The sequence below is a fragment of the Propithecus coquereli genome, unplaced genomic scaffold (assembly GCF_000956105.1).
Source record: "Propithecus coquereli isolate 6110/MARCELLA unplaced genomic scaffold, Pcoq_1.0 Scaffold862, whole genome shotgun sequence".
NCBI lineage: Eukaryota > Metazoa > Chordata > Mammalia > Primates > Indriidae > Propithecus > Propithecus coquereli.
The window spans coordinates 117,151-129,144 of record NW_012154863.1 but is presented as its reverse complement, the minus strand read 5'-3'; the positions used below and the strand labels follow the sequence as shown (position 1 = coordinate 129,144).

At 45.4% G+C, this 11,994-nt stretch overlaps 1 protein-coding gene across 2 annotated transcripts in view; it reads right to left on the bottom strand.

The window, feature by feature from the left end:
* WHSC1 (Wolf-Hirschhorn syndrome candidate 1) overlaps positions 1 to 11,836 on the bottom strand; it is a 115,089-nt gene extending 103,253 nt beyond the window's left edge. For both annotated transcript variants that reach the window (XM_012664148.1, XM_012664149.1), the window contains exon 1: positions 11,758 to 11,836. The gene's annotated coding sequence lies outside the window, so the exon portion shown is untranslated. The remainder of the gene's footprint in view (positions 1 to 11,757) is intronic.
* Positions 11,837 to 11,994: the final 158 nt, after the last annotated feature.

Below are 11,994 nucleotides of genomic sequence, written 5' to 3'. Positions count from 1 at the left end.
AAAAAAAAAAAAAAAAAATCGAAAGGACCCATAGGACATGCGCAAAGCCTCACGCCCTTTAATCCCAGCACTTTGGGAGGCTGAGGCAGGAGGATCGCTTGAGCCCAGGAGTTTGAGACCAGCCTGAGTGAGATCCTGTCTCTACAAATAAATTCAAAAATTAGCTGGGTGTGGTCACATGTGCCTGTAGTCCCAGCTACTCAGGAGGCTGAGGCAGGAGGATCACTTCAACCCAGAAGTTTGAGGCTGCAGTGACCTATCACCATTCCATTGCACTCCAGCCTGGGCAACAGAGCAGACATTGTCTCTTAAAAAAAAAAAAAAAGGACTCATCCATCAAGTGCCCAATATGATGAATAGAAAATAAGCCAACATGGCTTCCAGAAATGGGATTTTAAAAAAAAGGTCACATGCCACATGCGAAGTATCAGAAATCTGAATAGTGCCAAACTTTTTTTTTTTTTTTTTTTGAGACAGAGTCTCACTGTGTTGCCCGGGCTAGAGTGCCGTGGTGTCATCCTAGCTCCCAGCAACCTCAAACTCCTAGGCTCAAGCAATCCTTCTGCCTGAGCCTCCCGAGTAGCCGGGACTACAGGCATGAGCCACCATGCCTGGCTAATTTTTTCTATATATTTTTAGTTGTCCGATTAATTTCTTTCTATTTTTTTTAGTAGAGACGGAGTCTCGCTCTTGCTCAGGCTGGTTTTGAACTCCTGAGTTCAAACGATCTGCCCGCCTCGGCCTCCCAGAGTGCTAGGATTACAGGCATGAGCCACCACGCCCGGCCTGCCAGACTTCTTAAAAGAGAAAATGCACATGGGAAGCTCAAAAGCAATGAAGTGACGCTTCCAAAATTTTAAGAGAAAATTAATTTCCAACCTAAATGATATACCCAGCCAAGCTGTCAATCAAGTATAAGTATAAATAGGTAATTTTGGCATGGAAGGTCTTAATAAATATTGCCTCATAAATTTTAAGGTAACTACCAGAAGCTGAGGTGGGAGGGTCACTTGAATCCAGGAGTTTGAGGTTATAGGGAGCTAGGATCCCACCATTGCACTCCAGTCTGGGCAACAAGAGTGAGATCCCGTCTCTTTAAAAAAAAAAAAAGGAAAAAAGTGGCTGGGTGTGGTGACTCACACCTGCCTTCCCGTAATCCAGCACTCTAGGAGGTAGGTAGTCAAGGCAGAGGAGTGCTTGAGGCCAGGAGTCTGAGACCACCCTGAGCAAGAGCAAGTCGCTTCTCTACTAAAAATAGAAAAAAAAAAATTAGCCAGGCATGGTGGCCCATGCCTATAGTCCCAGCTGTTGGGGAGGCTGAGGCACAAGGATCACTTGAGCCCAGGAGTGTGAGGTTGCAGTGAGCTGTGATGATGCCACTGCATTCTAGTGGGGGTGACAAAGCAAGACTCTGTCTCAAAAAAAGAAAAAAAAATAATTACTAGGTTTATCGTCAAACATGAAGGTAAACCAAGGAAAACATGAGATTCAAGAAACAGACGGTCCATCTCAGAAGATGATGTGAACAGCTCTGCAGTAAGCTATGGAAGAGTCCATCCAGTCCAGAGCAGGAAGACAGATAGCTCTGGGAGAAAGATCATCACAAGAAAAGATAAACTGACAGATCTAGTGTAACTGACCATCCCAAAAGGCTTTTTATACAGTTCATTTAGAAAACCTTGGGCTGAATTAGTAATAAATACATGGAAAACTAAGCAAACAGAAAAATTATTACTACCAGGAAAACAAAAGTCATACAAGAAAGTAAATATTATCAATTATGGTGTATGGGTTAGCTAAACAATGTAACCATTTATAAATATTAATTTAAACCAAAACTCACTATAAAAGTATGGTGAATCAAAGATGGCCAATAATTCTTTGTCACTCTCCCCTGCAAGAGATGACATCTATTTTTCCCTGGAGTCTGGCCTGGCCCTGTAGCTGCTTTCAAACAACAGAATATGGCAAAGCGATACTATGACAGTTCTCACCCTAGCCTTTAAGAGGACTGGTAGGTTTTGCTTCCTCCTTCTTGGAACCAGCCACCATGCTGCAAGGAAGCCCAAGCAACCTCACGCGATGGCCCATATTGGGCAGGATAAGGCCTCTGGCCAACAGTCCCTGCTGCACTCCCAGCCAACAGCCAGTACCAACAAGCTAAGACCACATAGAGCTGAAGGAACAAGATAATCCTGGTAAGCCATGCCCAAATTATAAGATGTAAACAATAAATGCTGTTGTGTTTTCAGCCACTAAGTTCTGGAATAGATAACCAAACACCCAAATATTGGGAATATTGGGAAGAAGTGGGGAGAGGAAGTGGGAGGCAAGGGAGGGTAAGAAAGCTAAATCCTCACCATTTTCCACAGATAAAACTTTGTAGAGTAGAGCAGAACACTGTTATCTTTGATTCTGAGCTTCACAAAGTAAACTGTCTTTACTGTACATGTTTTAGTTGTTTGGCTTTTTTGTTTTTTTTTAAGTTTATAGGTTTATTATAAAAGATATAAAGAATGCAGATAAACAGCGAGATAAAATAACAGATAGTGCCAGTATTGCAGAGGCAGGCGGGGTGGGGCATGGAGCCCTCTCTGGATATACCACATTCCCAATACCTCCACATGTACAGCAACCTGGAAGGTCAATGTTTTAGTTTAATAAAAGATAAATTGGAAATATGCCTAAACATTTTGGTTGGTGAGCTTACAGTTACACATTTCATTCCACTTTTCTATATTATACAATTTCTCATAAAATTTATTTACTGGCCAGACACTGTGGCTCACACCTGTAATCCTACCACTCTGGGAGGCCAAGACAGGAGGACTGCTTGAGCTCAGGAGTTCGAGACCAGCCTGTGGAAGAGCAAGACCCCGTCTCTACTAAATATAGAAAAAATTAACTGGGCGTGATGGCACACACCAGTAGTCACAGTTACTTGGGAGGCTAAGGCAGGAGGACTGCTTGAGCCCAGAAGTTTGAGATTGCTGTGAGCTAGGCTAAAGCCACAGCACTCTAGCCTGGGCTACAGAGTGAGACTCTGTCTCGAAGAAAAAAAAAATTACTTACTGATTATGAAATTATTAAAAATAGTAATTAAGCTTTCTATTTTGCCATAATGATGTGTCAAGAAATTGCACGTCCTTGAAAGCAAGACTGATAGAAATTCTAGGCTGGAACTCATAACCCAGATCAGGGCAGCTCTAAAGAGCCAGCTCAGAGATGTCTGGACAATAACAGAGAAGATTTTTCCTTAAGGAAAAATTTTATAATGAATATTTTATAAATAAAGGTACATTTAGCTACAATTTCCTATTTTCCCTATGTATGGCAACTTTTGGGACACCCTGTATTTCTAATGGGCCATCAAGACAGATTTCCTTTACCTCACAAGTTTATCAACTTACAATAATGACCAGGACCTCCTCCCAAAGGAAATAGAGAAGGTAATAACCCATAATTGGTGCTGTTACTATTTCTTCTGAACCAGCAGAGAGCCCTCACTAATACCACTGACCCACAGCAGGGGCCTGGGACTAGGGTACTGGTGATGCCTTGCTTCTGCCCTTTACTGATTCAATCCACTAATTTGTTGACATCTCTATAGGAGCCAAGAACATAATGATATACGAGAAACACACGAGTTTAATCTCCAAAGGTAGACACTGAATACATAAGAATCACCATTATTTGTTTGAAAGGAGTTATAAGCAGTTAAATTTTAAAGAAATAAATACTTTTCTTTTTTTCAGATTTCAGAACTCAACCAAAAAGAACCCAATAAACTGTTAATATGATGCATAATCTCAACTCACGTTCCATAAATACAGTATGCAATTTATTTTACATGAAGAACAAAAAAAAGAAAAAGCTAATTTTTCCACATGCAACTTTCTCAGTAGTCTCATATTGTTAAGTTTTCATTTTGGGTAGTGCTGCCTCTACTGAAATGTCACTTTTCTCTCCCACTCAAGGAAGAATAAGTTACCTTAAGTTATTACAGATAAGTTTCTCATGCTCTTGTGCCAGTTCATGCCTCCATCCCAGGCTATCCCATGGAAGAACCTGAACAAAAGAGAAGCAAGAGGCCTCAGGAGGAGGAATGCCGCAGGGACCTCATCAACCAAACACCAGACAGTGCTCAGCAACACCCAGGTCACACAGACCAAAACCTGAGGGTTCTAAGTTGGCCACATTCCCTCCTTGGCACTGTCTAGCCCAGGCAGTCTTCCAGGCAGCTCCTTCAGCTCACATGCCCTGAGAGCCTGCACATGCAGCACAGTTCTAGGGATGCAGACGTGAACAAGAAACAAGTGCCCTGCTTTCATGGAGCTTCCACTCAAGCTGGGAGGGCAGGTGGGGACAACAAATGAGGTGATCACTGCTATGGAAAATAAATCAGTCAAAGGAGCTCAGGAGAGCAGAGGGGGTGCAATTTTAAATTTGGGGGTTTGATGTGGGCTTCATTGAGAAACTGATATTTGGGCAGAAAGTCAATAAAATTTTATTCCTTAATGGGTTTTCTCTTGTTTCTGGACCCTGAAACTGAGGGAAATACAAATGCTTACCAAAAAAACACTATCTAGACAATGAATGGCACTATCTAGACCTCCATCTGGTTCTGTCAGACAAAAACTTAGGGGTTATCACTGACACCCCTTCCTCTACATCTCTCCTATCCCAAACAACATGCCTTATCAATTTTACTCCAGATCCCTTCCTAGCTAAGCCTGTCCACCTCCCTGCATACCCACAATCTCAACACTGGCCAGCCACCAAGATCTTTCACCAGGACCAACACCACAGTATCCTAACTGGCTCAACAATCAGGAAACTCCAGGCAGTAGTTCTCAGCTTGAGGGCATCCGAATCCATGAAGAGCTTTAGAACAGACTGCCAGGCCCCACCCCAGAGCTTGGGACTCAATAGGTCTAGGACAGGACTTGACAATGCATTTCTAACAAGTTCCTAGGAGATTGACACTGCCAGTCTAGGGACCAGACTTTGAGAACCACTGGACCAATTATGGTGCAGCGTGGCTTAACTCAAAGGTTTCTTTCCTGCTCATGGCACACATCCATTTGTTTCCACAGGAAAAAGGGAAAATGAGAAAGCACATGTCTCTTAGAGCTTCCTCTCAGAAGTGATGTGTCACTTTTCACTGGTGAAAGCAAATCACAGGCCACACCAAATTTCAAGGAGACAGGGCTGTTCAATCGTATCAGGCACTCAAAGCAGAAACAACAGAAAGATTTTAACCTAAACAGAGTAACTGCAGATTGGCCTGTTGTACACACTCTTCCCTAATCCTCCCCTACCACCAACTCAAAGTACAGAAGAACACTTTCCAAAGCAAAGAATCCATACCCCCGACCCCTTAAACTTTAAATGGGGATCTTCTAGGGCCTGACGTTTTTCTTAGGATGCAAATACTTAATAGAGCTAAAAGAACTTGCCTGACACTACCCCTACCCCAGCTCCAGCCACCCCAGGCTTCTTCCTGCTGCTCTCACTCCTCTGCACAGGCTTTCCTTCTGCCTGACGCTCACACGCCCCTCTGCTCTCTGCTCTAATGTCAGTATCATCAGGAAGTCTTTTCTGACACCCTGTTAGGTATAACCTCCCTACTAGATGTACATGGATCCTTCCTTTATGACTTGCTTTTTCTAATGGGGAACTCTAAACACACAAAGGTGGACAGAATAGTTAGAGCCCATGTACCCATACCACCCTCAACCTGGGCCAGTCCTGATCCAACCACACACTCACCCACTCCCTCTTCCATAGGATTGTGAAGCAAATCCCAGATGATGTATCATTTCATCAGTAAATGTCTATATACATCCCCAAAGAGTAGGAATTATTTTCTTAAACATAAAAAAAAATCACTATCACAGCTAAAAAAAAAAAAATAATTCCTTAGTAACAAATGTAGTCAGTGTTCCAAATTCTAATTGCCTCAAATATCGTAAGTGGTATTCAGTCATGTCTCGGACAACTGGCCTGACACAAATACAAATAAGCACTACTGTCACAGTTAGTCACTTTGCCTCAATCTCTTGCCATCTAGTCCCCTTCTTTTTTTTCCTTGTTGAAGAGAACAGGTTATGGGGTCTTGTTGTTTCCCATGTTCTGAGTGTTGCCAATGGCAACCCTGTGGTGTAGTTTAGCCTGTTCCTCTCCTGACTGAATTTCCTATAAATTGGCTGTTAAACATGGAAGCTTGATCAGATTCAGGTTCGATTTTTCTGGCGAGACTATTTGCAGGTTTTTCAAAGATATGATCTTTTTTCCACTCTTCCCCCTGTTTCATCCTGTCTCAGGTCTATAACATTCATGGGACCAAGGACAGGCTTGGCTCATCACTGGCATACAGCTGACGCTCAGGGAATGAGGAAATGTCACACTGCCACAGTGAATGGCAAAAATAGAACTGCCCACCCTTCCATCCACATATAGACAGTTGTATGTTAAAATCTTCCCAAAGAGGCAGAACAGTTAAGTTCCCAGGGTACAGAACCAGAGGTCAGGCCTTGCAGGAGTTCTAACTCCATCACAAACAGACTTGTGATTTTGGGTCAGTGACTTAATATCTTTGGGATTCAATTTCCTGCTATGAGGATTCAATGAGATACAGTAAATAAGATTCACTGCTCAAAGATGTATACAGCAAAGCTCTACAGAGATGGCATCAACTTCAAATCTTTTGGAGGAAGCAACACAGAAACTTCCAATTTCTAATATATTTTAATAAAAAATCTAGAATTTACATTATTATGAAATAAAAATCCTCAGGAAAACAGAATAATACCCAAAAGCTATCTCTACTTGTTAACTGAGTGCCTTCTACATTCAAGCACTGTAAGACAAGTCAGAAGGGCCTCATCTTGAAAAAGTCACAACCTGGAAAAGAGAAGGGGGCAAGAGCCTATGCAAGGTGCTGTCATAACAGGCCTAGCATTCACAAGGGTGTGACAAACTTAGGGGAGCAAAAATGCATCTAGTGCCACAGGCGCAGGGTCTGCAACGCTGGTGGAAATAGGGAAAGGCTTCACAGAGATTAAGGCTGAGTGGTAAAAGCACTGTGGCAACACAAAACAAGGCAACTCAGGAAGAAGCAATAATACATGCAAAGATATACGTGGGAACAGAGCACAGCTCATCCATCATAAGAGCTACAAGCAGCATGACAGCAAGGTCTTAGTGCAACCAAAAGGGACTAGCCAGTGAAGGGGCTAGAAAGAGGCAGGAACCACACGCCATGCTCAAGATCTAGGGTTTCCTCTTCTAGGCCAACAGTGAAGCACTACAGACACATTTTAGGCAGGTAGATGAGATCAGAGCTTCCTTCTGGAAGGAACAGAGATAAATCAGAAACTATGACACCCTCCCTTCCCTTCCACTAGTTCATGGTTGAGGTAAAAATGGTACTACCAACTAATTAATCTTTCAGATCGTAAATACTGGAATCACCCACCCCTGTCAATGCTGCCTCAGCTCCCTCCCTTGCATCTGTCCACTCTTCCCCATCCCGACTTCCTGTGAGTTGGTGAAGCCATGGTCCTCTGGCCCTGATACTAGTCCATGGGCCTCCTCCCTGACCTCTGCCACCAGCCCCTGGCCCTCCACCTTTCCAGCCTCACACCAGGGCAAACATGCTCATATCACTCCCCTTTATTCACACCTCTTCTGGGACATATTATTCCCCCATATCATACAAAGTACTGAGGGCTCATTCATTCAAATAATCACTGAATGCCTGACACACATTCAGATAATGTTCCAGGTGCTGGAGATATAATAATAATCAAAGCCAAAGGAGAAAAGTCCCTGCCTTCACAGATGACTCAATGTAGTCAGGAAGACACATGGGATGTCGGAGGATAAGTGCTACGGGAAAAAAGCTAAGGCAGGCTGGGTGTGGTGGTTCATGCCATGGTGGTTCATCCCAGCACTTTGGGAGGCTGAGGTGGGATGATTACTTGAGCTCAGGAGTTCGAGGTCAGCCTGCTCAACATAGCAAGATTCCATCTCTACAAAAAGTCTGTTTAAAAATTAGCCAGAGGCCGGGCGCAGTGGCTCACACCTGTAATCCTAGCACTCTAGCCCTAGCAGAGGCGGGCGGATTGTTTGAGCTCAGGAGTTCGAGACCAGCCTGAGCAAGAGCGAGATCCCGTCTCTACTAAAAAAAAAAATAGAAATTAATCGGACGGCTAAAAATATATAGAAAAAATTAGCCGGGCATGGTGGCACATGCCTGTAGTCCCAGCTACTTGAGAGGCTGAGGCAGAAGACTGCATGAGCCTAGGAGTTCAAGGTTATAGTGAGTTATGATTATACCACTGCACTCCAGCCTGGGTGACATAGCAAGACCATGGCTTTAAGAAAAAAAAAAGTCAATTTGCAAACATGAGCCTAATGCTCTGGAGTTTCCAGGTTACCTCTTTCTTTTGTATTTTATGTACTTCATATTCTCTTTACTTCATCCAGTGATACAGAGAGAGCAGCAATGAGGTACAGAAGAAACTCTTGCTCCATCTTGGTGCTAGGTACAGGTCTGTTCTATTATTTGTTGTACTTAGGTGTTTAGAATGTTTCATAGCTAATTTTCATTCAACATTTGCATTAGCTATGGTAAGCAAAGGAAACTGCCCTGCCTGGCAAAAAGTCCTGGCTTCCCAATTAAAACAGAGTGACCTTAGCTCAGTCCCTTCCATTCTATGCTCAGCTTCTTCCCCAAGAGAGGCCCTTTCTGCTCCAACATGACACAAAAAAGAGAAGCAAATAGACCAGATACTGGCATTAAAATGAGTTTTGTTTACCCTAAGCCATATGCCCATTTATTCAGCATTTACTGAGTGCCCACCATGAGAAGGCACCAACATAGGCCAGGCTGCCCAGGGCAATGACAGAAGCCTCCCTCCAAGAGTTCACTCAACAGGAAAGAAAATCACATACGCCAATAAAAGGCTGTGCATTATGCTCAAAAAGGGAGGACTAGTGGTGGTCCATACCCAACAATAGCCCACACAAAGACCTGGAGTCAGGACAGGGTACTACATATTTGGGGAACAAGGACACATTTACTGCAGTCAGGCAAAAAAGGAGAGTGAGGATCAGGAGACTAAGATGCTTATCCAAAGTTGTATGCATTCTATGGCCATGAGCAGTCCACCAAAGGAAAAACCAAACAACTATACCAGAATGAGTACAAAGCCATATGTCTTCAGTTCCCACCGATTAATTAAAGCATTTACTTTGAAAGGTTATTTGCCCATTTGCTCAATTAAAAAGGAAACTGCAGACCTAGGTGTAGTGGCATGCACCTGAAGTCCCAGCTACTCTGGAGGGTGAGGCAGAAGGATCACCTGAGCCCAGGAGGTCGGGGCTATGGTGCACTACAGTTGCACCTGTGAATAGCCACTACACTCCAGCGTGGGCAAAATACCGAGAATCCATCTCTAAAAATAAATAAATAAAAAGGACAGGGCAAAATAAGTTTGGATTATGAACTTCAGCAACATCTTAGCACATCCTTTTATATACGCCCTTATTTAGTGAAGAGACTCCTACAGTTCACATAGCACGCATGCGCGCGCATGTACACACGCACACACACAGTGTTTTCTATCCTCTCACAAGCACTTTCTTAGTAAATCTAATTCCACCTACTTTTACATGTTTTACACTGAATCTTCAAGCTGTTAAAAAAGGAAGCAACTAGTTAGTTCGCATTCTGCTACGTAAGTAAACCTTTTAAGGTTTGACTATTGCTAGGAGGGGACAGTCTGAAGACTGCACCCACTCTTCCTAACCCACAGGGTCTATAATTCCTGACCCATTCTGAAATTCTGCCTTATTCTTCATTTGGTGCTCACATTTCTACAGGTACTGGTTTAATAGCCCTATATAAATTAGTTGCATAAAAACAAACCTAATAGACACACCTACAACCTGTTTACCTTTTTGTTTTGCTCTGTATGTCTCCACAAGTTTCAAGTTATATTAGTTTGCATGTTACGTATGAATATATATTTGATAAATTATCTATTACTCTTTGACATTAATAAAATTATTTATTTGATACTCTTAAAATGGAATGTTTACCCCTGGAATCAGAGGTCAGCCTATTTGGCAGTAATACAGTCAGGAGAAGAGGATTTTCATACTGAAGAGATCCAAGTTCTTCACAAAAGCTTAACACAAACTCAGAACAGTGCAGTAAATCCTCATTCGAACAACTATCAGCCCAAAACTGAAGGCTGCTGGGTGGCTGAGAAAATGGAAGGAAAGAAAAGGAAATGACTCAAAGTAATCATGCTTCAAGTATGAGTCCTCTCCATTTTCAGTCAGCAGTTTAGATGTGAACTACCGTCGGCTGTGGGAAGTAAAGAGCATGCATCAAGTCCACAAGGAAAGGTTGTGATCACAGGACTTGTTTCCTTCATGTTATCTGGAATTGTTCTTTTTTAATATTGTTGCTCTCATCATATTTAAATATGTAACTGGGACATTTGGGAAAATAAAGTTAAAGTCCCAGTTTCACAAATGGGATGGCTCCTAACTTATTTTCATGTTGATAATCTTATTAAAAATACATAAAACATAACCAATATAATCAATGTGTGATCTTGTTATTTAATTCATTTAAAAGTCAACACTTGAAAGTCTGAGAGTGGGCTGGCAGTACTGTAGAACTTCCCCTAACCTAGGTTTCAACTCATTCCTTATCAATTAGTCGTCTCTTCACAAGGTCTTTAAAACACACACACATACACATACACCCCCAATTATTTACCTAAAAATGATTAATGTCAGAATATCAGTTTTGATACTAAGTTTCAACTTGAATGTCAAACCCCGGGCACAGAAAGGAGGAAAAATTGGCGCTGCAATGGGTCCTATACAATATCCTCATCCATTTTCTTTTTATGGAAACTCAAGACTACCAGTTTTTAAATGCCGAGATTTTAAACCGCTGTTCCTGTAAGTGGGAAGAAACCAGCCATTCAGTCGCCGGGTTCCATCCCTACGTGTCCTGAGGCTTCAAGGACTATCGGTCTGCAGCCTGGGAGCGAGGGGAGCATCCTGGGCGGAGGCCGACAGTCCCTGTTTCAGGGTCCACACGCCCGGCCCACCCGCGCCTCCACCTGCCAAGGCCCTGACCGCGGCCCGGCTCCCCGGGGGCGCGCCCGCGCTGACCAACGGCCCGGGCGCCGCGAGTGTCAACGCCGGACACCTTCTGCAAACAAAAAGCGGCCCCTCGGCCCGACCCCTGCCCGGACGCTGGCCCTGGGACCCCCGACCTGCCCCTCCCACCGCGGCCGCCCAGGCCCGAGACGCCTCACAAAGGCCGGCCCGGCCCGCTCGGCGCCGCGGGAACAAAGGCGGCCGCCCTGGCGGGGCCGGCACAGGTGCAACCGCCGGGCCCCGCCGGGCCCAACATGGCCGCGCCCGCCGGCCCCGTTAGCCGCCGCCCTCCCCTGCTGATCCTTCCAGCGGCCCGGCCTCCGCCGCCCTCCCGGCCCTCCCCGCAACTCCCGACCCCTGAGGTCGGCGGCCTCCACTGGACCTCGCTCCTCTTGGCCGGCCCCTGAGGCCTCGCCGGGCCTCCCGGCTCTTCCCACCCTCCGCAGTCCTCCCGGCCCTCCGCCGTCCTCCCGAGTCCTCCCCAGTCCTCCCGGCCCTCAGGCCTCCGCGGGCCTCACCGCCGCCCCCTCAGGCCCCCGCCCGGCGGTTGGCGGCCCCAGTAACCTGTGGTGCGTCGCATCCTCCGGGCGCAGCGGCTCCGGCAGCTGGGCAGAGGCCGGGCCGGGGCCTGTGGCAGGAGGGCCGCGGCGGGGAGGGGGCGGCGGCGGGCGCAGCGCGGCCAGGCCGAGGCTCTCCGCGCGCGGCGCCGACCCCGCCCCCGCGCCTCCCGCCCGCCGCCGCCGCCGCCGCCGCCGGGGCTGCCGCCGCGCGGGGGCGGGGCGGGGAGGGCGCGGCGGAGGG